This window comes from Aythya marila (assembly GCF_965140915.1).
Source record: "Aythya marila genome assembly, chromosome: 1".
Classification (NCBI taxonomy): Eukaryota; Metazoa; Chordata; class Aves; order Anseriformes; family Anatidae; genus Aythya; species Aythya marila.
In genome coordinates this window covers 132,746,023-132,770,679 of record NC_139042.1, presented here as the reverse complement: position 1 = coordinate 132,770,679, position 24,657 = coordinate 132,746,023, and the positions used below count along the sequence as shown (strand labels likewise).

Below are 24,657 nucleotides of genomic sequence, written 5' to 3'. Positions count from 1 at the left end.
CCTATAGATAAAATAAAAATTATAACCACCACCACCCCCCATTTGTATAGTACACTGCCAGAGAATTTACAGTGCCTGGCATCATGGAACAGTTTAATATGCACGAGTCCAACACAATTACCATTATATAATGACTACTTAACTTGTCTTCACAAAAGATACTCTTATTTCAGTAGTCAAACCTTGACCATACACATTTAAAACGTAGTCTTGTATTTTAAATATCTGTCTACTGATACTCTCCTGAGTAACTGAGAGTTCACTTGATCAGAAGCAAATCACAAAGTTTAATAATCTTGCCTAGCTATCAATTTATCCAGAATATACAAACTTCTTAAATCTAAGTTACTTACTAAATTTATTAAGCATTAACTCAAGTTGCAGTGGTTATCAATACCGGACATTATAAGCAAATCTCTTAATTACGATATTGTCAAGGTATAGATTGTGTAAGCAGAAATCTGTCACTATTGATCATTTGCCAAAGAGAACGGAATGTTCAAAAACCATCCCGTTTCTGCACGTTCCCCGGATTTATCTCCTACGTTGTCCACATCCCAGCATATGTATTAATAAATGTATTCCACGTTACCTTTCCGAAAGTGCCAAACACAAACCGCAGGTATAAAGTAAGCAATATATTAAAAGCAATGAAATCCCTACCTAACCCTCCCTGGTTTTGCCTTTTTTTTTTTCCTGCTTCGAACCAGGTAGTGGCACGACCCACTCATTCCACGCAGATCAGCACAGATCCTGAAAAACTTATGGCACAGGTCTCCTTCCAAGGCGAAAACTTTGGAGGTCACCGAGCCCTCGCCCACCACAACGGGGTGCTGTGCCACCTCGGGGGGCCCTCCGCGACAACTCCGCCAACAAACTAACTTCTGCCCGAGGGCGGCCGGGCTCCGTGGGGCGCCCCGGGGAGAGGAAGGGAGCGGGCAAGACGGCGGCCACCCCCCATCCCCGGGAGCAGGGTGCCAGCCCTTACCTCGGCGCACCCCCTTTCTCCGCTCCGGCACGGCAGCATAGAGGCAGGGCAAGGGTAGCTGCCGGCGTTTCTCCCTGCGCCTCCCTGCTCCTCGGAGAAGCCCTTCCCCCCCGTCGCTCTCCCCCTCTCCCCCCCAGCTTTGGGGCACACACACAGATCTATTTTTTAAGGAGCACGGAGGAGCAGCCGAGAAGCTGGGTTGGAAGAAGCAAAACCCTGACGCGATTGAGGGTGGGTAGGGGAAAAGGGGGGGGAGGGTGCAGACCCTAGCACACGCAGCCCCAGCCCCACCGCCTGTCGCCCCCGGTGCTCCCGCAGCGGGGAGCGGGCCCCGGGCGCGATCCCCCCGCCCCGAGCCGGCGCTCAGACGCCACCCGGGGCGGCCGCTCGGATCCCTCCCCCGCCACACAGGGGCAGGGGGCGCCGGGTTGGGGTGCGGGGCGGGGGCTCCCCCAGAATACTCACCCTGCCCGCCGGGGCTGCTTGGAAGCCGCCGGATTTTGTGCGAGAGCTTTCGTCTCCTTCTCCGGGAGCCCAGCCTCCCCTCCCCCCCGCCTCCCCTCCCCCGCCTCTCCCACCTCCCCCACCTCCTTTGGGGGGCCAGGAATCCCCCAGTGTCGGCTCTCCCCTCCTCCCCGCACGGTCGGGGCTCCATGGTTCCCCGTCCGAGGCTGGGGCCGTGGCCGGGGCTGGGACTAGCAGGCGCTGCGGCGGAGGCTCGCCTCGGGTCGGGGGTAGCGGGCGGCGGCACGGGGCCGCCCCCGGCGGGTCGCGGGGGAGGATGCGCCCCGGGGAGCTCCGGGGCAGAGTTGTGGCAGCAGCCGCTCGGGGAGGCCCCTTCCCAGCCGTCCCCCGAGATCGTGGGGATGACGGCCGGGGGTATCGAGCTGCCCGCCGCCAGGCAGCCAGGCGGGAGGGCGGGCGGCCCGTTGGGGTCCGCGGCTGCCGCCCCCCGTCCGGAGCCCCCCTCACGGACTTTCCCTCTCGGGCCCCGGGGCCTTTGAGGCCGGGGGAGCCGCTGTGGGCCCTGCAGAGAAGAACGGGGTGCCGGGGGTGTGGGTTTGTGAGGTACTTGTGGGGTGCTGGAAGTTCGGATGCCATGGGGGCAGGCCGCGGCCCCGCCAGCGGCTAGCGTGCTCCTCAGAGGCACTGAGCATGCACGGCTCCTGCCAGCTCCCAAATCAGGCCATGATAGAATCATAAATACATAATGCTCCTCCGATGTGATGAGTAGGGAGCAGGAGAGTTAAATGTGTACATCGAGGAGAGGCAACTGACATGTAAAGGGCTTTGCTGTGCAGTTGTTGAGCGATTCTGAAATGAAATATTTGAAAACCCTTCCAAGAATAAATTTAATTCCCGCACGCTTGTTTCTGGATTGCCTACTAGGGAAGGAAGTGTGCTGGGTAGCTAGCAACAATTAGTAGAGTTACATCTGCTTTTAGTGCACATGTTGACTTTATCACTGATAAAACAGTCATTAAAAAAAATTCGTGTGGGAAAACATCCCACATCAAGATTTTGGATTTGGACATTTGTTCTATGTAAGCATGAAAGAGGTGGCATTAGGAAAAAAATCTGGAGGAAATAAAGCAATGCACCTCAGACTAGCCCGGTAGTCAGTGTGTCCCTGAAGTGGAGGCCAAACTTGAACACAGGCCTCCATGTAGGGGGTGAATACTTCAGCTACCCACAGAGTAGGTACTATCTACTCACTGCAGGCCTGTAACTAGTAGATAGTAGGTACTATCTACTATCTACTCTCTGCACAGATGGAGATGAGGTCAAGCTGTATATCAGAAACCAAAAATTGGACCTGAAAACCCTCCCTCACAGTTTCCGTTACTGGCAAAACATGTATTTATCTTGAAAGTTTGCATTTTGACATGTCGGCATTTTTACAATATAAATGTGCTTGGAATTTTTTTGATCAGCCTAATGCTCAGGACCTATTAGAAGCTGGAGAACGTACTCACAATCAATTCACTTACTCACATGCATGAATACAAGCTTAGAAATGTAATTGCAGGCACCTGTTTTTGGAAATCTTGAGGCTGTGTAGTTTCCCCACAGGAAATATGAGTATTAAATTCCTTAAAAAAAATAAAATACTGGTATTTATTTTTGTCTTTAATATTAAAATTGTTGATGAAATATTCCAGATATGGTAAGGTTGGCTTGACGTAAATCCTTCCTTTTAATTATTGTTTAATAGTTGAGGCAGAAAAAAGAATATCTTGGTAACTTAAGTGTGGGGTTTTTCATTGTTACTGTTTGTTTTTATTTTTTAAATTTTTAGTTGTCTTGCCTAAGAGAAACTTTTTACTTTTTTTTGTTAAACATGTAAACATAAATTTGCAGCCGTATTACCAAATATGGCTATTCTGATTGCTCTTCAGCTAAAGGATGATGTATCCGTACACATTGTATTATTCTATTTTAGCTTTTAAATCTTTATTCAGAACATTAATTTCTTAAGCTCTATTGTTACAAAATAGTGAATTATACTTTACATTTTTAGTTGTTTACTTATGATTTGTCAAGTTCTGTTCGTATGAAAACTGACATTCAGTTAAAATTTACATGACATCATTTTAAATTGTTCGTTAGTTAAGACTACCTTAAATGTTTTTGATGCATTTTAAAAGCATGTTTGTCTTTTAAAATACTTTATGAAACAACTGAAATAATGACATGTAGAAAAGGAATTAAATTTGAAGCATGTAGTAGCCATCACCTTCATGGTCTTAGAGAAGACAGATCTTGTCCTCTCTTGCTTAGGTTTAGTTGTAGATTGACAGAGGAAAATAGGCAATTTTTTTCTAGTCTTACGTTGATTTTTCAGCTTTGAGTTAAACAGTTCTTAACTGAACTTCTTGCATGGCTTGAAACAAAGACACTTACTCTGCCTGTAGAAGACACTGCAGCTCTCAGAAATTGCTTTCCTGCATCATTTAAATCCTGTTCCATACGCTTAGCCAATGGCTTCAGTCAATTCACTGGCATCCCCATCAAAACTTCAGCAGCAAACACCTCTTTTGATTGACTATCTGAACTCACTTCAGTACATGACAGCAAGATATAAATTACATCCAGTATCACATGTAATTGGAAGAGATGCAGATGTATATATAGGGGGAAGAAGGTTGATTTTTTTTTTAAATATTAAATTCTGGGGGGAAATATGATGGAATAATGTTGTCCATTTAGGACAGTACTTCTAATGGTATCTTGATCAAATTCAAGGGATAGAAATGCAAAGAACCCCTTTAAGGTTCTCTTTTCAACTTTAGGGTTCTACTCAACTATTTATAGTTGCCTTTCATTGTACAAAGAGAATGTTACTTTAAGGTGGGCAAATGAAGTTCAGGAGAACACTGGGGTAGGCAGAAATGGATAGTAAAGATAGCCCTGTATAACAGCACATCTCTTTATTTCTGCTAAATATTTGTATTTCATCTGGGGCTTTGGTCATTGTTAATTCTTTATGTGTAGTTTAATTTAAATCCATACTTCAAAACCACCCATTTTTCAGTGGGTGAACGGATCATACCTACTTCAGTATTTTTTTATGTTTCTCAAATAGTTTGATTTTTACAGATATGGGGCCAGCAGACTTCTGTCAGCACAGCATCACTGCAGAGGAGGAACGGTAGACCACTGCTGAGTGGCATTCTCTAGCTCTGAAATCTTCAGTCAATCATCTCTTGTGTTATCCGGTATCCTCTGTGCTTGACATGTCAGACTTCCTGCACGTGCGCTGCAAAGCTAGTCTACACATATGCGCTATGCTGATACCTCCTAGACTAGTCTGATTTAGGATTCCACAATGTTCCTCTGATGGATCAGGTTTAATGCATATGTGCAAGTACAGCTGATCTACACATTCAGTGTGGTCCTAGCCTGGACTCTTGACTATTCTGCATGCAAGTCAGTGTACATGCACCCTGGTGCTTTGCTCTATGGCCATAAAACCTGGACAAATAAAGAAGACCATCAAGTTGTGCCTGCACATGATTACCACGTAGAGGAAATGACATATGTAAGACGCCTTATCTATAAAGTAGCCTTATTTCTTCATTCTCCACCAATGGAGAGATCTGTTACTTGGGCAGTAGAACTTCGTTGTTAACGTACACACACAAAAAAGTTTGTTTTTGTGTCCCCCTGTTTCTCTTTCCCAGAGAAATTTAAAACTGGGTCTGATGCATGACTAATATTCTATTGTAATTTCTTTAGTGGAGGGAGGTCATTAATATGCATTATGTTTTTCATCTAATAAATACATAGCTATTTCATAATATTAAATGTATTAGTCAAATCATTCTTATTCATATGTAGTTTTCCAGTAAACCTCAGTGATCTTTCAATTGTGGCGAGGTATTCCCTCCCACTCCTCCTAAAATACAGAACTGCAGTATTCTGCCTATGGGGAAAAAGCCTGAAGCCACATGGTGGTGTATCTGTTCAACACTGTGAAAGACAATTTCCCTATTCACAGTCTTGCACAGTCAACATGACCTGCTGGTAAATTTTAAGTTGCTTGACACCATGATTAAAACCCTCTTTTTTTTTTTCTTTTTTTTTTTTCTTGCATTATGTTGTTTGACGAAATGGGGGAGACAAAAGACTCGAATGTTTGCATACCTATGAAACAATTGCACATTGATCAATTCTACAGGCTTTTCATATCCTTAAAAATATAGCAATACTATAGATACCGTAGGACCTTTTAATTTCTCCATTACAAGTGAAATGAAAGGCTGAAGTCCAGAATCCTAAATTCAGAGTACTTTTCAAATGAAGGGGACTGGGCAGAAGGCTGTGAGAAGGTGAAGTGAGAGAGATGCATAAAAGAAACTTCATTTCAAAAAGATAGCCTTTTTAACCAAAGAGATTTAGCTGCACTCAGCCAGAAATATTTTCTGGATTGTCATTCCCACTTTGCAATGAACAAGTATCAGTATGATTTCTTGATGTGTTTAATTATGTGAAGTATGAAATCAAGTAGGTACATCCAACAGCCACAGAAAAATGACAAGACATAATTTCAGACAAGCCAGCATTGTTTTATCCCAAAGGTGCCAAAAATGGCTTCAGAATTATATTCAGCTTTTAATTAAGACAAATGAGAGATGTCACAAATCATCCATTGTATGGGTCACATCAAAAGCACGTTAAGTACTGTAAAATTTCTCTTCTTTCTTGATGTAGTTCCCAGTTGCATTTTCCTGGAGCCTTCTTTGAAGTTTAATACTGTGCTGGATGCTGGAGTGCTACAAATAACCTTAAAGCCTGAACAGAAGTTGCCTATATTATTAATAGTAAAATGAAATAAGTCTGCATTCTCCTATATTAAAAAGAGAAAATTAAGCAAAGTGAATAAAAACGAAAACAAAGAGCATAATATTTTGAAAGATTAGGAGTTATATATTTGGAATAGCTCTAAAGATTACTTTCTTTTCTATGTTGTAAATCCAAAAATGTAACTGAGATGCCATCTCTAGTGATGAAAGGTATTTTGTTGGTTTTTTTTGCAAGTGATATGTACTCTTCAGCTCAGGGGAAAAAGTCCATTTCCAAATTACTTTTAACAACAATCCAGTGGTCATATTTGTGCTTCTATTTTAGGAACATAGATCCCTTTTATAGACACTAAGCACGGTTTACTAGTGGAATTTTTCATTTATTATAATTGTTTCATGTAGTGTCTTTCATGTAAACATTATAAAAGGAATTTACTGTTGGATGTAGAAGCTGGGGTTTGGGTTTTTTTGCCCTTTGTTCTTGTTTTGTATGTTATTTCTTTGGAGAACTCTTTTTTCCCCCCTTTCAGGAAATTTCACATAATCTTTTCCATTCGTCATCAGCCAGGTTGCTGATTACCAGAGTAACTGCCAAGCTTTCAACTCCTTGTCATCAATGGGCTGTGAATGACAGACAGCATTAATGTTGGCAAGCTCCCACTCTCCTTTTCGCCTTTCCCAAATGTAATTAAACTGCACTAATACAGCAAAAGAAGAGCTGCAGCTTTATTTTACTCACCCTAATAACATAACAATTAAATCACAGAAGCACACAATGGAGTCAAATAAACCCATCATGGCACAGAAATTCAGAGGTAAGGGAAGTGTGCATCTACCCCTTAGAGAAAAAAACATGAGAAAAGAGTCCTCCTTTCTGTTCCTAACAGTACAATGACTGCACTGTTTGACCTTCAACAAGACGGTATGTCCAACATCTGAGTAGCTAGCCACTCTCTGTTGCAGCCTGGTGAAAGGCATCAAGTGTTTCCTCTTCTGTTGCACCTTCAATTTAAGCATAAATGGAATAATTAGCCTCTCCTTGAAATGATCTGCTATTTCTCTGGTAGGGGACAGCTGGATAAAGGACAGAAAAGATGTAATATACAGTTTGAATGACACACAACTTACCCACCAGAACAACAAGGCATTATCCTGATCACGGAGGAAGTCCTGAGCTTTTGGTTTAAAGACTGGGGGTGTCAGAGGATAACCGGGAGTGAGGAAGAAGAGAGTCCTCACTTCACCTGCAGAGGATGACAGAGGCTTGTAGAATGCACACTTATCACTGAACATTTCTGGGATAGATAACTTACCAGCAAATTAATTTTTGTATGTTTCTCAGGACTGAGGTGAGTGAAATGAAGTTACAGGCCTGCAGGAATGCAATGGAATTTGCCCATAAAGCTGTCCCCCCTTGCTCTAGGATGGGAAGCAGGCGCTCATAAGGAGGCTGAGAACTGACTGCCATGAGCACTGTAAACACAGCTTTGTGGCCAGCATACATGCTGGAAAAGGGATGGTATTCTCATTTTTCGAGCTATCAAAAATAGTACAGTTGGCTTGTAAGACCAAGTTTACAGTAATGCAAATAAATAGTTTCAAAAAATGCAGACAAAAAATATATATATATATATTGTTACACAGCTAGCCAGAAAACAGGGACACCATCCTTAGGGAAAGCATGGAAGAGCCAGAACCCACTGCCAACATATACTTGAGAAATAAGAATGGGAGCTTGGTTACTGACCAAAGTAGACATAGCTTCAAAAATGACAATTAATAGGCCAGCTTGGCTGTGCAGACTCTAAATGAGTGTTTCCTTGTGCAGTTTTGGTGCCTAAATTTTAGTCAACTGGTAGTTGACAGGTGGTACCCTGTAAATCCAGCCTGTGCCAAATTCATTCAAGATCTTTTAGTGTGGAGCAAGTAATTTACCAGTGTGAACAAACTGTTCTGTAACAATCGCCATTTGCCGAGGCGATCGGCTCCGGGGCAGACGCGTTCTGCAGCGGAGCAGGGGGATCGGGCCAGGCAGGGCTAATTTTTCCGGCATCGAGCCTACTTGAGGGAGCCACCAGGACCCGGCAGCCCTCGTGAGGGAGGCTGACGAGACGAAGGCGGAGCCAGCAGCGCCCCCTCCCCAGGCGTTCAAAAGCTGCCCCTAGGGAGCGCGGCGACCAGGGCGTGGCGCGTCAGAAGGGAGTGGCGCGGCAGTTCGCGCAGGCAGGGCGCGCAGGAAGGGCAGAGCGCTCCCCCTACACACAAACAACACCTCCTTAAACACAGCCGTAACTAGGTGATAATGGTCTCCACCAGGCACGGCGCGCTCTCCAGGAAGTCGGTACACACCCAGACCGACTACCCGTTAAAAAATGCCGCAGTTCAGGTCACTGGATGCAAGGAGTGTCTGAGCCTGTTGCTGCCATCGGCGGGAGGCAGAGAAATTGTGTGCGTGAGGTGCGAGCAGGTGGATGACCTGGTCCGCGTGGTGGCGGAGCTCGAGGAGGTGGAGAGGTTGAGGGCCATCAGGGAGTGTGAGCGAGAGATAGACTTGTGGAGTAACTCCCTGCAGGGCCTCAAGGGGAGGTACCGAGGTGAGACTCCTCAAATGGGGGTGGACCCCCTGCCCTGTAGCCGTCGGGCAGAGGGAGGGGATCTGGGAGCTGAGGAGGAATGGAAACAGGTCCCTGCTCGACATCGCAGGCGATGCCCTCCCCTTCCGGCCCCGCCTTCCCAGGTGCCCTTACACAACAGGTTTGAGGCCCTGGAGCTCGACAGACCAGTAGCTGAGGAAGAGGTGGCAAGTGTTCCCAGGAGGATGCCTAGGGCGAGGAGGTCGACTCCACGCCTCAGGACTGCCTCCACCAAGAAAGACAGGAGGGTTATTGTTGTTGGAGACTCAATTCTTAGGGGAACAGAGGGCCCTATTTGTCGGCCTGACCCTACCCGTAGGGAAGTCTGCTGCCTCCCTAGGGCCAGGGTCAGGGACGTTGCCAGGAAGCTTCCCAACCTGGTACGCCCCTCTGACTATTACCCTCTTTTGATAGTCCAGGCGGACAGTGACAACATCGAAGAGAGAAGCCTGAAGGCTATCAAAAGAGACTTTAGGGGACTGGGTTGGTTAGTGGATGGAGCAGGAGTGCAGGTGGTGTTTTCATCCATCCCTACGGTGGCAGGGAGGGGTTCAGAGAGGACACGGAAAGCCCACCTGTTAAACATGTGGCTCCGGGGCTGGTGCCAATGCAGAAATCTTGGGTTTTTTGATCATGGGGCACTTTACTCAGCACCTGGCCTGATGGCCGCAGACGGGTCCCTATCTTTTAGGGGAAAAAGGATCCTGGGCCAGGAGCTGGCAGGGCTCATTGAGAGGGCTTTAAACTAGGTAGGAAGGGGGATGGGGCTGAAGCTAGGATTGTTGGGGCTGTGCCAGGGGGAACGATGGCAAGGCCGGAGGATAAGGCAATGGCCCAGCTGAAGTGCATCTACACCAATGCACGCAGCATGGGTAACAAACAGGAGGAGCTGGAAGCCATCATGCAGCAGGCAGGCTACGACTTGGTTGCCATCACGGAGACGTGGTGGGACCAGTCTCATGACTGGAGTGCTGCAATGCCTGGCTATAAGCTCTTTAGAAGGGACAGGCAGCACAGAAGGGGTGGTGGTGTGGCTCTCTATGTTAGAGAGTCTTTCGAGGTTGTAGAACTCGAGGCTGGGAATGACAAGGTCGAGTCCCTTTGGGTTAGGATCGGCAGGGACAACAAGGCTAGTGTCCTGGTCGGGGTCTGCTATAGACCGCCGAACCAGGATGAGGAGACGGATGAGGAGTTCTACAGGCAGCTGACAGAAGTTGCGAAATCGTCAGCTCTTGTACTCGTGGGGGACTTCAACTTCCCTGACATATCCTGGAAGCACAACACAGCCCTGAGAAAGCAGTCTAGGAGGTTTCTGGAGATCGTGGAAGGTAGATAGCTTCCTGACGCAGCTGGTTAGTGAACCTACCAGGGGTGGTGCCCCGCTAGACCTTCTCTTCACAAACAGAGAAGGACTGGTGGAGGATGTGATTGTCGGGAGCTGTCTTGGGCAGAGTGACCACGAAATGGTGGAGTTCACTATTCTTGGCGAGGCCAGGAAGGGGACCAGTAAAACCGCTGTATTGGACTTTCGGAGGGCTGACTTTGAGCTGCTCAGGACACTAGTTGGTGGAGTCCCTTGGGAGGCGGTTCTGAAGGGCAGAGGGGTCCAGGAAGGCTGGGCGCTCTTCAAGAAGGAAATCTTAATGGCGCAGGAACGGTCTGTTCCCACGTGCCCAAAGACGAGCTGGCGGGGAAGAAGACCAGCCTGGCTCAACAGAGAATTGTGGCTTGATCTTAGGAGAAAAAAGAGGGTTTATAATCTTTGGAAAAGTGGGCAGGCCACTAGGGAGGACTATAAGGATGTAGCGAGGCTGTGCAGGGACAAAATTAGGAAGGCCAAAGCTCATCTGGAGCTCAATCTGGCTACTGCTGTTAAAGATAACAAAAAACGTTTCTATAAATACATCAACACAAAAAGGAGGACTAAGGAGAATCTCCATCCTTTACTGGATGCGGGGGGAAACTTAGTTACAAGAGATGAGGAAAAGGCGGAGGTGCTCAATGCCTTCTTTGCCTCAGTCTTTAGCGGCAATACCGGATGTTCTCTGGATACTCAGTACCCTGAGCTGGTGGAAGGGGATGGGGAGCAGGATGTGGCCCTCACTATCCATGAAGAACTGGTTGGTGACCTGCTACGGCACTTGGATGTGCACAAGTCGATGGGGCCGGATGGGATCCACCCAAGGGTACTGAGAGAACTGGCAGAGGAGCTGGCCAAGCCACTGTCGATCATTTATCAGCAGTCCTGGCGATCGGGGGAGGTCCCAGTTGACTGGTGGCTAGCAAATGTGACGCCCATCTACAAGAAGGGCTGGAGGGCAGACCCGGGAAACTACAGGCCTGTCAGTTTGACCTCAGTGCCAGGGAAGCTCATGGAGCAGATCCTCCTGAGAGTCATCACGCAGCACTTGCAGGGCAAGCAGGCGATCAGGCCCAGTCAGCATGGGTTTATGAAAGGCAGATCCTGCTTGATGAACCTGATCTCCTTCTATGACAAAGTGACGCGCTGGGTGGACGAGGGAAAGGCTGTGGATGTGGTCTACCTTGACTTCAGCAAGGCTTTTGACACCGTCTCCCACAGCATTCTCCTCAAGAAACTGGCTGCTCTTGGCTTGGACTGGCGCACGCTTCGTTGGGTTAGAAACTGGCTGGATAGCCGGGCGCAAAGAGTCGTGGTGAATGGAGTCAAGTCCAGTTGGAGGCCAGTCACTAATGGCGTCCCCCAGGGCTCGGTGCTGGGGCCGGTCCTCTTTAATATCTTCATCGATGATCTGGACGAGGGCATTGAGTGCACCCTCAGTAAGTTTGCAGATGACACCAAGCTATATGCGTGTGTCGATCTGCTTGAGGGTAGGAAAGCTCTGCAGGAGGATCTGGATAGGCTGCACCGATGGGCTGAGGTCAACTGCATGAAGTTCAACAAGGCCAAGTGCCCGGTCCTGCACCTGGGGCGCAATAACCCCAAGCAGAGCTATAGGCTGGGAGAGGAATGGTTGGAAAGCTGCCAGGCAGAGAAGGACCTGGGAGTGATGGTGGATAGTCGGCTGAATATGAGCCAGCAGTGTGCTCAGGTGGCCAAGAAGGCCAACGGCATCCTGGCTTGTATCAGGAACAGTGTGACCAGCAGGGCTAGGGAGGTGATCGTCCCCCTGTACTCAACTCTGGTGAGGCCGCACCTCGAGTACCGTGTTCAGTTTTGGGCCCCTCGCTACAAGAAGGACATCGAGGTGCTTGAGCGAGTGCAGAGAAGGGCGACGAAGCTGGTGAGGGGCCTGGAGAACAAGTCCTACGAGGAGCGGCTGAGGGAGCTGGGCTTGTTCAGCCTGAAGAAGAGGAGGCTCAGGGGCGACCTTATCGCTCTCTATAGGTACCTCAAGGGAGGCTGTAGCGAGGTGGGGGTTGGTTTGTTCTCCCACATGCCTGGTGACAGGACGAGGGGGAATGGGCTTAAGTTGAGCCAGGGGAGTTTTAGGTTAGATGTTAGGAAGAACTTCTTCACTGAAAGGGTTGTGAGGCATTGGAACGGGCTGCCCAGGGAAGTGGTGGAGTCACCATCCCTGGAAGTCTTCAAAAGACGTTTAGATGTAGAGCTTAGGGATATGGTTTAGTGGGGATTGTTAGCGTTAGGTCAGAGGTTGGACTCGATGATCTTGAGGTCTCTTCCAACCTAGAAATTCTGTGATTCTGTGATTCTGTAATAAACGTAGTTTAATATTATGGTAGTCTTCCAGAGGAAGAAACCTTTGGTTGAAACTTTTAGATAAAGTTTGCAGGAGGATCTGATATGTTAGGTTTTCAGTAGTTCTGAAGCAGGAGAAAATTTTTATGTTTGATAATGTAGCTAATGTGTAGTGAACAGTAAAAAGGAAAAAAAGTGACACAATATGTAAAAATGTAAAACCACTGTTGTAAATGAATAGTGTACAGGAGGAACACTAAAGGGATGAAGTTGAAGGTTTGTTTCTGTTAGATTTGTTTTGATATAGTGATTCATGGAAGAACTCTACAACTCAAAGCAAATCAGTTATAAAGTAGGTAAGTGGTTTGTTTTGGCGCCAGGTGCATGCAGGATAGCTCCCAAAGGCATGAGCGCCCTAATGTGGCAACGTGCTTTGGTTATATGCAGTAAAGTGTTACATATGCATGAAGTTTCCCAATATGCCGATACATATGCATAACCTATCCCTGCTTTGTATTGAAATTAGCTCCAAGAAGTCATTTCCATAAACTCCTTCTGTCTGCACTTGCGCAGGTGGTGGTCGTCGGAGGGGGGGGGAAGTTGTGGGAAGAAGGTTGATAACTCTTCATCACCCCTAGTTGACCCCCTGCCTTTGTACAGACCTAGCTGCTCCTTGGCTCTTGTCCAAACCACAAGGTTGGTCTCAGCTGGTTTTTGAGACAGGTTCCCCATTTGTGTCAGGAAGCATCCTCTGTGAGGGGCCCCGAGACTCATTGTTTCGGTTAATTTGCACAGTAGTAAGCAAAGACACTTAGCAATATCTATTTTAATGTGATTAAGCAAGCCCCCATTCTTCCATTCCTGGCTTTAATAAGAACAATTGTTTTATTTAGAAATCATTAATGCGATTAGGCAAGCCCCCATTTTTCTGTCCCTGGCTTCAATAGTACCTGGTTTGATATTGCCCCAAAGACCTTTTGGATAAACGTCATGACTTTCTCTTTGATTCAGGAAGGACGGAGGCTGCAGTATTCCGAGGCTATCAAAGGGAGAACCAGCACCTCAAACATCCACCTCATATGTTTATAACATCAAGCAAAGAAAGAAGAAGCCACAAAGGACATCGAAAAACAGAAGAGCATAAATAAGTCTTCAACTGTTCTTGTGCATCAACAATAATTCTTGTAAGAGAAAAAAATGAAGGCAGATTTGGTTCTTGTGTAGAAACTACCTTGAACACTTTAAAAGGCTTCCTCTGAGTCACTATGAATAGTGATGATTCCCCAGACCCTGTAACAGTTTTATCTGATTTTTCAGACTGAATATTAAGCAAAGATTGGCAATAGAAAATGGCCCAGAAGATGAGAAAAATGCTATTATCGAAGACAAAGTGTGTGGCACTTCAACATGATGGCCTTTGATTTTCATAGTGGGCAGTTACACAAGAGAGACCACCAGAGAAGGCTTTGGTCCAGAACTCCTACCGGCCTGTTCTCTACACCTAGTTAATATACTGGTCTTATGCTAATATCTTTGAACAAAATTAGATACGTTTACAAATACAGGCTGGGATCAACCTAAGGCTGCTGGTTTGAAACTGTACCCAAAGCCATAGGAATTGGTTTAAAACAATGAGTTTAGCTCTGGTACACAGAACTGTGAGGAGGGAAATTCCACTCTTAAGATCTTTCAACACCAGCCAGCTCCCCAGAGACTCCCAGATGTGCAGTTTTGTGGGACTTTAATCCTACTCGAGGAAGTTTATTTGTGCATTTCACAATATTACATGTCATTTGCATAAAAATGTTAGGAAAAGAATGTTATTTCAGTGGTCAGTGTGTGATTTAGTAAACAAAGATGAAAAGGTTCTTCTGACTTTTTATGTGTTAAACTGCCTGGGCTTCAAACCCCATTTTCAATTAGACAAAAATGCTAGTGTTTATGGACTAGGTATTGATACAGGAATGCAAATGACTTCACAGGATGACAGTTTATTATAAGTCAATGGCTGAACTCTCCTAGGAAAAATTACTAGATGCTCTGCCAGTGATTAAAACTATGGAACATTTTCACAACTGTTTGTGTAGAAAGAAGCTTGTGATTGGAACAGACTGGGCAATCCCAGAAGTGGCTCTTTGGATTTGAAACCAGAGGTCACTGCACTGGTGGCACTGGGATCCCCACTGGCTTATGGCTCACCTCCCTTTGGAGAACAGCCCTGCTCTGCTTCTCCCTGGCAGACATGAAGTGGAACAGACTGTAGCAGAGAAAATGATTTAGATTTGGAATTTGGGGGTGAGATATACATGGGTCAGGGAAGAAATTATGAATCATATGGGTTTCTGTAGACTTGTAGAACTACAGGAAATCTATTAAGTAACTACCATTTCAGTGAACAAACTTAGGATAAGATAGCAGAGAAAATCAGAGTTAATGCTGGATTTCTTACCCCTTACAGGCACAAATTAACATTTTTTATTCCTTCTAAACTAGTAAGAAGTGCAGGCTCCTTAACCCTGGGGGTTAGAGATTTCTGCAAGTCTTCTGCCTGGTGTTCCTGTAGACTAACAGTTCTTTTGGTCACTTAGAAGCTTTGAGTTGCAAAATGGGAAACCAAAGTGTCACGTGCTTCCTGGGTTATATCTGAAGACAGCCCTAGATAACTGGGACTAAGTAATAGTAATGCTCCTACTATGTGAGCCAGGAGTAGTACTTCCCCAGACTGGGGGTTGTGCTGGGACAAGGCCTGGATTACACCAGCTCTTCTACATAACCATTTTCATTCAGAGATTCAATCGAAGCTTAGGCACATGAACTAGGATGGAATCCCCCAACTGGAGAGATGGGGACTGCCAGGTGGGCCATAGATCAGACTTTTTCAGTAGCAACAGTACTGCCGAAACAGAGATCATTTGTTAGATACCTCTCAAGTGCTGTTCAGTTTCACTGGATCTAAGGTAGTTCCTGAGTTTCTGGCAAAATTGTAGACTATTGTGTCCTCCCTACAGAGTAAATCACAGATGGAACTACTTGGAACTGGGAGTTTGAGTCTCTATTGATGCTTTGTGAAGTCAATGCTTGTTTTAGCTGTGGTAATCACTGAGCAGCTGAATGGTTTGGGGAACCAAACCATTTGGGGTTCAGAAGAATTCCTGAAAATATCTCTCTTAAATTTGATTTGGACTGAAAACAAATCCTAAAAGTCCATTTAAACTTCTACTGAACCACAAATCCTGCATTTGGACCAGATCTATTGGAAAACTTAAACTGAATAAACCTTGGGTAGGTCTGTATGTAAAATTGATGTGAATACAAACAATGTAATTGAAGGTAATTTGGGGGTCAGTCTGTTGTGCCCAACTGAGGGTATTTCCAGGGTTAAGATTATCTCCTTCCCTTCCTACCAACAGAAAATGGAGAGAATACTTGTCAGCCTCAAAATTGCAAAAGCTGCTTGTATCCAGTAGGATACAATGCATGGGGTGTGTCAGCTAGCAACTTCTACCCACACAACAAATGCTGTTCAGGGGCCCATTGTAAGAGATGCCTCCAAGGAGCCTGAAAAAAACTGCATAAGCTCCCAAAAGAGATGCAATGAGGTGTAATTGGTTTGGAGTAGCACATGGGAACATCGGAATAGAAAGACAGGATAGTCTCTTAATTATATAATTTATCTTTCTTCTATGAAGACTCTCTTATTTCCTTTTGGAGGTAGCTTGAAGGTGTCACGCTATCCTAAACTGCAGTGATGAGTAAATAAGTTAGTGAGATGTGGTTATGTACCGCCTTGATTATTATCCTAATTACTGTCTCTTACTTTAGTAAGTTGTAAGAAGCTGTAAAGCTTCCTCGTGAAATTGCAACAGGTGATGGAACTTCAAAATTCAATGTCCAGAGCCAAAGATATAAAAAGCTGCTCAGGAATTCACAATCTGCAGCCACAGTCTTCAGTGGGAATCTCTTTTAAAGGAGTGCTGTATGTGTGTGTGAAAAATATAGAAGAGAAAGCTTAAGTGTAAAATGAACAAGCACTGGGACTCTGGTTCTTACAAAAAGCTAAAGGAGCATTTTTCAGCTGAATACTGTGCCATACGACTGAGTTGTGAACTGGGACAGTCTCTTCCTATTTGAGTCCTTTTTTGTTCAAGCAAATGGGATGACATCAGGAAAACAGCTGACTCCACCAAACAGTTTCTGCTCCTAACTGGAACAATCTGCAATGCCCAGAGTGGTGACTCAGCAGGTAAGAGGGGTCATAACATGTGTTAATTGCCAGAATAGTTATGATGTCTTAGAAAATAATTTTTATCCTCTGTTCATCACATGGATCCAGTCTTGTCATTTGTGAACCAAAATCGGGGCAGGATTACTGGCACAATGAGAAGTGGATCCATACCATAAATGTAAGGGACTGGGACAAACAGAGGCAAGTCCACAGTAGGAACAGTATTGTTCAGTGCCAAAAAAAAGTGTGAAAGATGATACTATTATCTTAGAAAAAAGAAATCTTATGCCAGTGATGTTAGAACCTCAGAAATAATGTGTCAAAGACGTTGGAACATTTAGAATACAACCTCTTACTGTTCCAATGTCATCAACATGTTGTTCTCACCATTTTCTATGACAAGTGAATTTACTGCGTCAATTTGTCTTCAACATGTTAAATGTACTATGTGTAGGCAGGTAAGCTAACCTTATTTATATAGTATAACAAGGGAGAATGCTAACTACACTCACTTTTGCACTTTTGAAAACTGTTTTCTAAGAGAAAATACTACACATCCATTTTCAGAGCTGCGCTTTTCTCACACCTGACCTAGTGTTTCTCAAGAGAATTGCTTCAACAAAGAGGGGGATAATTCTACCTATGGTGTTGAAGTGAAAACTTTGGTTGGCTCATTATTCTGCTTAAACTGCTCTCGCACCAGATATTCCTTCATCTTTCCTAAAAAAAAAGTTCTCTCAGAGTAAGACCCTGAAATGTCTGTCCCCCTTCTGCTTCATGCATTACTTTAATATTTCTAGCTCTACCTTTTTAATTTCCTTTTTTTTTTTTTCCCACTAATTGCTTTTCTTGATTTGCTGGGGTAATTTCTCTTCTTTCTCTGCCTCTGTTATTTTTTTTTCTCTGCCTTTTTTTTGTTTGTTTTGTTTTCCCCTGGTATAGATAGATCAAATGAACTCTCAACCTTTTGCATTTCCTTCATCCTTAATCCTGGCTATTTTAAATCTGCTGTGTGCTCCCAGGGGTCTCAGTTATCCAGCCAGCTCCTTCTGACTTGGTTGCCTTTTTTTTTTTTTTTTCTTTTTTTTTTTTTTTTTTTGTCACTGGTATAACTTGTGCCATAGGACATCCCTCTCCATCACTGCACACAGACCACTTGCTACTGGCACTCAGGTCTGAGTGGAAATTGGGCTGGTTTGTGTCAATTCCTCATCTTATTGCAATCTCCTAAGACTCCAGCTCTCCAAGAGTTTTGTACCTGACTGAGGTGGTACTACTGTGAGTGGCTCTTCCTTTCATGTCCTCTTTTCCACTTGGTGGCTCCCTGTCATTTCAGTGTTTTCCCTATCCCTTTTATACTTTTACTACATATCTGTTCCCTATACATACAACTGTGATTGTGACTGTATTCCTTTGCATACGTTCCCTGACAATCTCTTGCAATCAATTTGAGATCAGCAGTTGCCTATTTGAAATCTTGCCCTGAATATCTGACTTAAATACATGCTCTTCACCTTCTTCATCTTTTGCTTTTTCATTTTTCTCAACAAAATTCTCTATTCTCAGAGCAGATAATTCCTGCTTTCATCTTTTTAATTTGCTATGTTTTTAAATATCTTTGTCATTTCTACTTTTTAAATGGCTGTTGATCGATATCCAATACATACATTTTAGCAAAGTGATCATCCCATGCAACTAAAATTTCATAGCAGCACTTTCCCTGCTAGCAAAGGTGGGCTTGGTAGTGTTTATAGACGATTAATGGATCCTCAAGTTAAGTGCCTTCCTGTTTCTGAAAGGAAAGCCATATGTCTGACTTTATCCCCTCCAAGGAGAGGTGATATAGCTGCTTTTGCCAGTCATATGAAAGATATCATATGCAGAAGCAGGATCCAAACTAGTCCAAGGGGTTTACAACTTAAGAACCATTGTCTGGTCCCTCATCCTTTCGCTTCCCATGCTACCAAGTATTGTGTCAAATTTCCTTCTCTTGCTCAAGTAGTGGTCCTTGCAATACTGTATTTCTTGTCATAGTTATTACAGTAGGTCCTCCTTCAACAGCTATAAAGTCACCTCACTTATGCAAGTTAAGCCATACAAAGCCACAATTCTTGCATGCTAGTGTCACAGTCCAGCATCTTTTTCCCTTCCAGATTTAAATCACTGCATTAGCTTTTTACCTCATTCCACATGAAGCAGAAACTCACTGCTGTTAATTTTCAGACACTTGGTACTTCTGTCTACTGATGTATGTCAGTTTGAACCCAGCAGACACACTACTTTTACAAAATAGTAGGGACCATCTATATTCCCTGCTACCCTTTCTTTAAGCAAACCCATGTGCCTAGAACATTGTGCTGGATGTTGTGCCCTGCAGCCTCACTTTTATTCTCATGTCCCTCCTCAGTTCCATTCCAGTATCCTCTCCTTTCTTCTGAACTTTGCCATTTGTAATACTAAATGTCCAAAAATATTGCTCCTTAAATATCAAAACTGAAGTGCTGTGGTGCTTTATGAAGATGTACATCTCATTATTCATTGCCTGGTGTCTAAGGAAGAACAATCTTTGACACAAACTTTTTTCATGGTTGAGATATTTGTATAGTCATTCTCTCACATGGATACTTCATGTCTAAAAAGATCTTAATCTATATGACACTCTTCCTCAGCAGTGGCAATAGTAGGGTTTCTGGCCACTAGAACTCACTAGAGTTCTGCTCTTAAGTTTGCAACCCTTGCTGTCTAGACAACTTAGGTAAAACCTGCTAGTGGCTTGTAGAGGTATTTTCTGAGGGACATTTGTATGTGCATACTGAGAACATAACTGCACAAGTAAAAAGCCTAGAAAGAATCTTCCAGTGTTCGTAGGCACTGTATTAATCTCAAGCTCATATAACAGCAGACTTTGTTGGTTATTTTCTCTCACAGTTATCCTGTAATTACTGGTACTGTTGCTTCACTTCACTTTAAGGCATTGTACTTTCTTCTATAGGGATCCCCTTGATTAAATTTACTTAGGTATAAGGTTATAGGTGGCACCTGTTTCCTGTTGTTCAGACCATCACCTGTCAAAATAAGTTTTCTACAAAGAAAATAGTGTATGTATCCTTTGAACATGCTAAATCATGTATGTGAACTACCCTCAAGAAGTGCTACTGGATGTGAGGATTTCATAGCTTGGTATAAAGGATTTGTGAAAATAGTTCTGTGTCTATGCATATAGAGGGAGACGCTTGATACTTCTCTCAGTTTTAATGTTTTTGTTGAAATAAAATTTGTTATTGTATGTGATACTGTATGTGACTCTGCCAGAGTATGTGATTTGTTATTATATGTGACTCTGGCAGAGGCCACATCTTGGTCTGCATTTTGTACAGTGGCAAGCAAGCATTCAATGCAACATCCTTGATACACAGGCAGACCAATTTGCAAATAAGGGTGCTTTAATAATGTCTAAACACACAACCTGGGCACTTTATTAAGGTCCTCAGGGTTCACACAGTTTGAATCAATTTGGCAATTACGTTGGGTACTTTATAAAAGCAAAACTAAACAAACAAGCAAAAAAGAGATTCACTTGAGACATAGAAGTTTGAACATTATTCAAACCACAAAGCAAAAAAGGTGCAGAGCAATACAACTGGTAGCTGCTGAAACAGGTCTGGTAGTTGGAAGAATCTCCTCCATGTTTCACAGATGCAAATCTTTCAAAGGCAAGAACTCAATGAACTTCAACTTTCCAAAGCTGTAGCAGGTAAAGAGATTTGAATGGATCTTCTAAATTGGATGAAATGACAGCTGTGTAAAAACGTGTTTCCAGTATCTAATTGTTTTAGGGCTTTGAACTATAGCTGCACTAAGGAAGTATGACTAGTAATGGAGCACAGTGTAAAATATGAGATCTGTGCACATATTGTAACCTTCATGATGCTTGGATTTTACTGTAATGAATTACAGAACTGTGTGTAAATACGCACAAGAGAGTTGAGCATTTAAAATTTAGGGTTAAAAGATGGAGCTACAGCGTCCATGTAAATTCTATGGGGCGGGGTCTGATTCTTCCTCAGTATTTGCATTATGCCCCAATTAATTTTGGGGTCTTGGCCATGGACCTGGAGCAACAAGAATTTGAAGATAAATGAATCCTCAAGAAGCCCAAGTCATAGCAGTCATGTCTGAGAGAAAATGTCATTAAACTTGCTGCATACATACTAAAATTAAATCCACTGAAGGGATGCTTAGTCAGAAGATTTTACAAAGTTGGGGGCTTTGTATACAAAACCCATAATACATTCTGCATGTATATTAGGCAATAATTTCCAGCTTCCTTAATTTGTTTACATTTTTCCTAATTACTGTCCTTAATTTTGTTTCATTACTTCCCACAATGTTAAATCACATAAACATCTACAATGTGCGTAGTACTTATCACTATCCAACTGAAAGTATAACAAAGTCTAAATCTGCTAATTTTGTGGTTGTGCAGAGGCATCTGTACTGTAGCAAGGTCACAGCAGAGGGCCACAAGTGGGGACTCCTGGGCTCCAGTCTTTGATCTGCCACTAAGTGGTTCTGGCTGCCATCCAGCTTTCACTGACATTAATGTTAAAACTTATACTGAGTTTAGTGACTTGTGAGTAGAGCAGTTGTTTTATACCTTGATTTACTTCTACCAAAAAAAAAAAAAAAAAAAAAAATTGCATGAAGAAAACTGAGTGAACCTTTTTTCCCCCCACAAAATCATTTTCTAAGAGGAGGAGGAAAAAGATGGGGAACTAACTATTGAAACAGGCAAAAGTATGACTAAATAGAAGAGAAATTCAGTACATGCTTTGGGTTGGAACACAAAGGACTTCTATGTAATGTTTGGATGTGTCCCTACACTTTGTCTTGTACCTGAAGTATGGAGTTCACACCTCTGATGCCTGCCTCTTAGGAAGTTAATGCATTGTCCACTTTTCAGGAAAAGCCCTAAGTAGAGAAAAAAGCCTTTTCTTACATAAAAAGGGGAGTATAAGATGGGCCTTATTTTTCTTTTTTTTTCTCCAAAACTGTTGTAGCCACCAACCTAGGCCAGGACAAACAACAGCCTCCATGTCATTTTAACAACTTCTGTTATGCATCTGGCCACTTCTTTCCAAATTTTAATTTTTCACATGCTAGGAAATAAAACATTTTAGGTCAAACAGAACATTTCTTTTAGCTTGAAAATGAATGTTTTCCCTTTCCCTAAAGGCAAAAGTGATTGTGGGTCATACTGAAACCAAAAAGTATATTAGATTCAACTACCAAAATCATTTATTCTCACAGCTTCATGGCAGGGTGTTTTTCATGGCAAATTAACAACTGTATATGCTTTGGGACCTTCAGATGAAAGAGATTATAGAAATTGAAAGGATTCTTAGGTGTATTTAATTTGCCTTTAATAACAGGATAAATGAAATAATCAGTATATTAAATATACATGAAACATTTTCGGAATGTATAATCTGTTGGAAAGGAATAAATGGTTTATGTTATTACTGGGAAGTGAGGTATATATAATCCACTGTGTGTGGTTGTCATCAAAGCCCTACCAGGAATGAAAAACTAAATGTGCTATTTTTACCTTTTTTTTTTTTTCTTTTCCCTGCTTTGTTTGTGGCTTTGGCAGAACAAAAAGAGACCTGGATAAAATGAGAAAGATTGTTTTGCATTTATCATGATTGTGTTTGAGGCACTGTCTTTAGTGTGAAGGCACAATAAGCTTTTCATTTATTATTTGCATTACAGAAGCCTAGGCTGGTATTAAAATGCCACAATCCCAGGCACTCTGTGTACTCGGAGGGAAAAGCAGTCACTGCATCCAGAGTTTGTGATAAAATAGGACAAACGATGAGAAGCGAACAGGGTTACAGAGGATTATTGCTGTTTAATTCTTACCTGGAACATAAAGTCAGTTTTTGGTTCTGGTCTGCTGCATCCCCCATTCTTTACTCTCTCAGAACATTCTGTCTTCACCTGACATTACTCTCCCACCAGCCCATAATTTCATCACAAACCCACAATTTCATCTGTGGTCTTTCTGTCCACAGATTTCAGTAGAGGTAGTGGATGAGTGTAATACATGATTCAGTAGATGGTGCACACATGGATGCCTTTGCTCTTTTAACTTTGTTGTGACAGAATTTTAAAAATATACATATTCCTTTCATCTCCCAACCCTGACCTGGCAGGAATGTTCATTTAAAGAAGACAGTGATAATGCCAAATGAGCTTAATCAGTCTTAAATCCTTATCATTTGTAAAAGAAAATGGGATGGTACAAGCCTAGTCTTATTTTATTTCAGTATTTTAACAACAGATGCAATGCTGCCTTTGTTATTATCCTTTATTCCTCAGACAGCGTTCCCCCTTCTAATTATTACTTGTCATCTTCAGTAAGATGGAGAAATGGCATTCTTTGAGCTCAGGTAAATATCAAAGTAATCTTACTTGTAATGACATAACTGCATTCACTGGGGAGTGAAGTGTAATGAACTAAAAAAGGAATTTAGTATGCTTTCCAAATTAAATAATGTATTAATTTCTTCCAAACAGAGGTCCCCAGCCCCACTTGAAAACAGTGGTGCTTTTAAATACCTCAAAAGTTTGTGGGCACGTTAGGGAACAGCAGCCAAGAAACAAAAGGCATTAGGGCCACCTCTTTCTCTACAGTGCTCTGTGGGGAATAGCTGGAGATGGTCCGAGCTCCCCATCACAACTCCACAGGGGCTTTGTCTGGCTGCCAGCCAGGGTACCCTGCAAGGGGACTGTCTCCATAGGTGGTGGAGATGTGTGCCAGCTTCTGACAGAGGTCACCAGCAACAAGGGGGAACACCAGCCCCCAACCATCCTCTCTTCCTTGTTTTCAGTCTCTTCAGCCATGGGTACTGAGACACATTAATGCCACAGCTTTTGCTGCCATTCCCCATCATCTGAACATCCCTTCACAAGGGCAGCCACCTCTTGCATTCCACTGCATTATGTAGCATTTTCTTTGCAACCTTAGTTCCTGGAATCATACATATGTGTATATATACATATATATTAGCCCTTCAGAAAAGGCTAGTTTTCAGCTTTTGTGATTGCGGAGAATAGTTTGGATATATAAATTCTGAAAGGTTCAAAAATCAAAGGCAAGTCAAAAAACAGGCTTGATTCTTCAGTGTCTCCCTTCAGGCAGCTCTCATTTTTTATTTTATTTTTTGGTTTGTTGTTGTTTTAGGTATATGCTTATTTAAGAGGCATAAGGGAAGATAAACTCATTCAATTTACTGATTTTAAGCTCTTGGATAATTCTTCAGGATTCTGCTGAAAAATTGATGTTTTGCAGGATTTTTCTGCCAACAGTTTTTTCTTTGAAACACAATTTTTGGTTTCAGGAAAGGTTTGGAACAAAATTCCAAGCAGTTTTATACAGAATTTAGCAATTACTCTTTGCAGAGTGGGTTGAAGTCATTAAAAGTAGCATTTATTGAAGCAAATTGGAGCACAGGCATGCTTTGCTATGCTGCGATAGAAGTAGCAGAGTTAATGCAGCAGAGAGTTGAAGTGGGAGCCATCCGTGACTTTTTTATGCACCGGCCTCAGCTGAACTCCTTGTGCTCTAAACTGCTCTGAACACATCTATATATGCAAATGTGTAAACCTATAGATGGAAGTGTATACAGTTAAAACAGAGAAAGCACATGCCCATACTTAACCACTCTTCAGAACAACCATTTTCAAAATTGATGCATTCTTATTCAGCTAGAGAGAAGGGGACTTTGGAAGAGTTAAGAAATAAAGGAATATTTGGTGGAACT

General features: G+C 43.3%; 2 protein-coding genes across 7 annotated transcripts in view; one reads left to right on the top strand and one right to left on the bottom strand.

Annotated features, from left to right (window-relative positions):
- The window catches only part of MPPED1 (metallophosphoesterase domain containing 1), a 68,225-nt gene extending 66,124 nt beyond the window's left edge, over window positions 1–2,101 (bottom strand). For 2 of the 3 annotated variants that reach the window (XM_082751776.1, XM_082751778.1), the window contains exon 1: window positions 1,576–2,101. The gene's annotated coding sequence lies outside the window, so the exon portion shown is untranslated. Of the gene's footprint in view, window positions 1–988; window positions 1,054–1,575 lie in introns of those variants that run through there. The other variant, XM_082751777.1, reaches the window with a different exon arrangement.
- Window positions 1,126–24,657, top strand: part of SCUBE1 (signal peptide, CUB domain and EGF like domain containing 1) — a 281,424-nt gene continuing 257,892 nt past the window's right edge. For all 4 annotated transcript variants that reach the window (XM_082751775.1, XM_082751767.1, XM_082751773.1 and 1 more), the window contains exons 1-3: window positions 1,126–1,219; window positions 13,618–13,790; window positions 16,433–16,849. The gene's annotated coding sequence lies outside the window, so the exon portion shown is untranslated. The remainder of the gene's footprint in view (window positions 1,220–13,617; window positions 13,791–16,432; window positions 16,850–24,657) is intronic.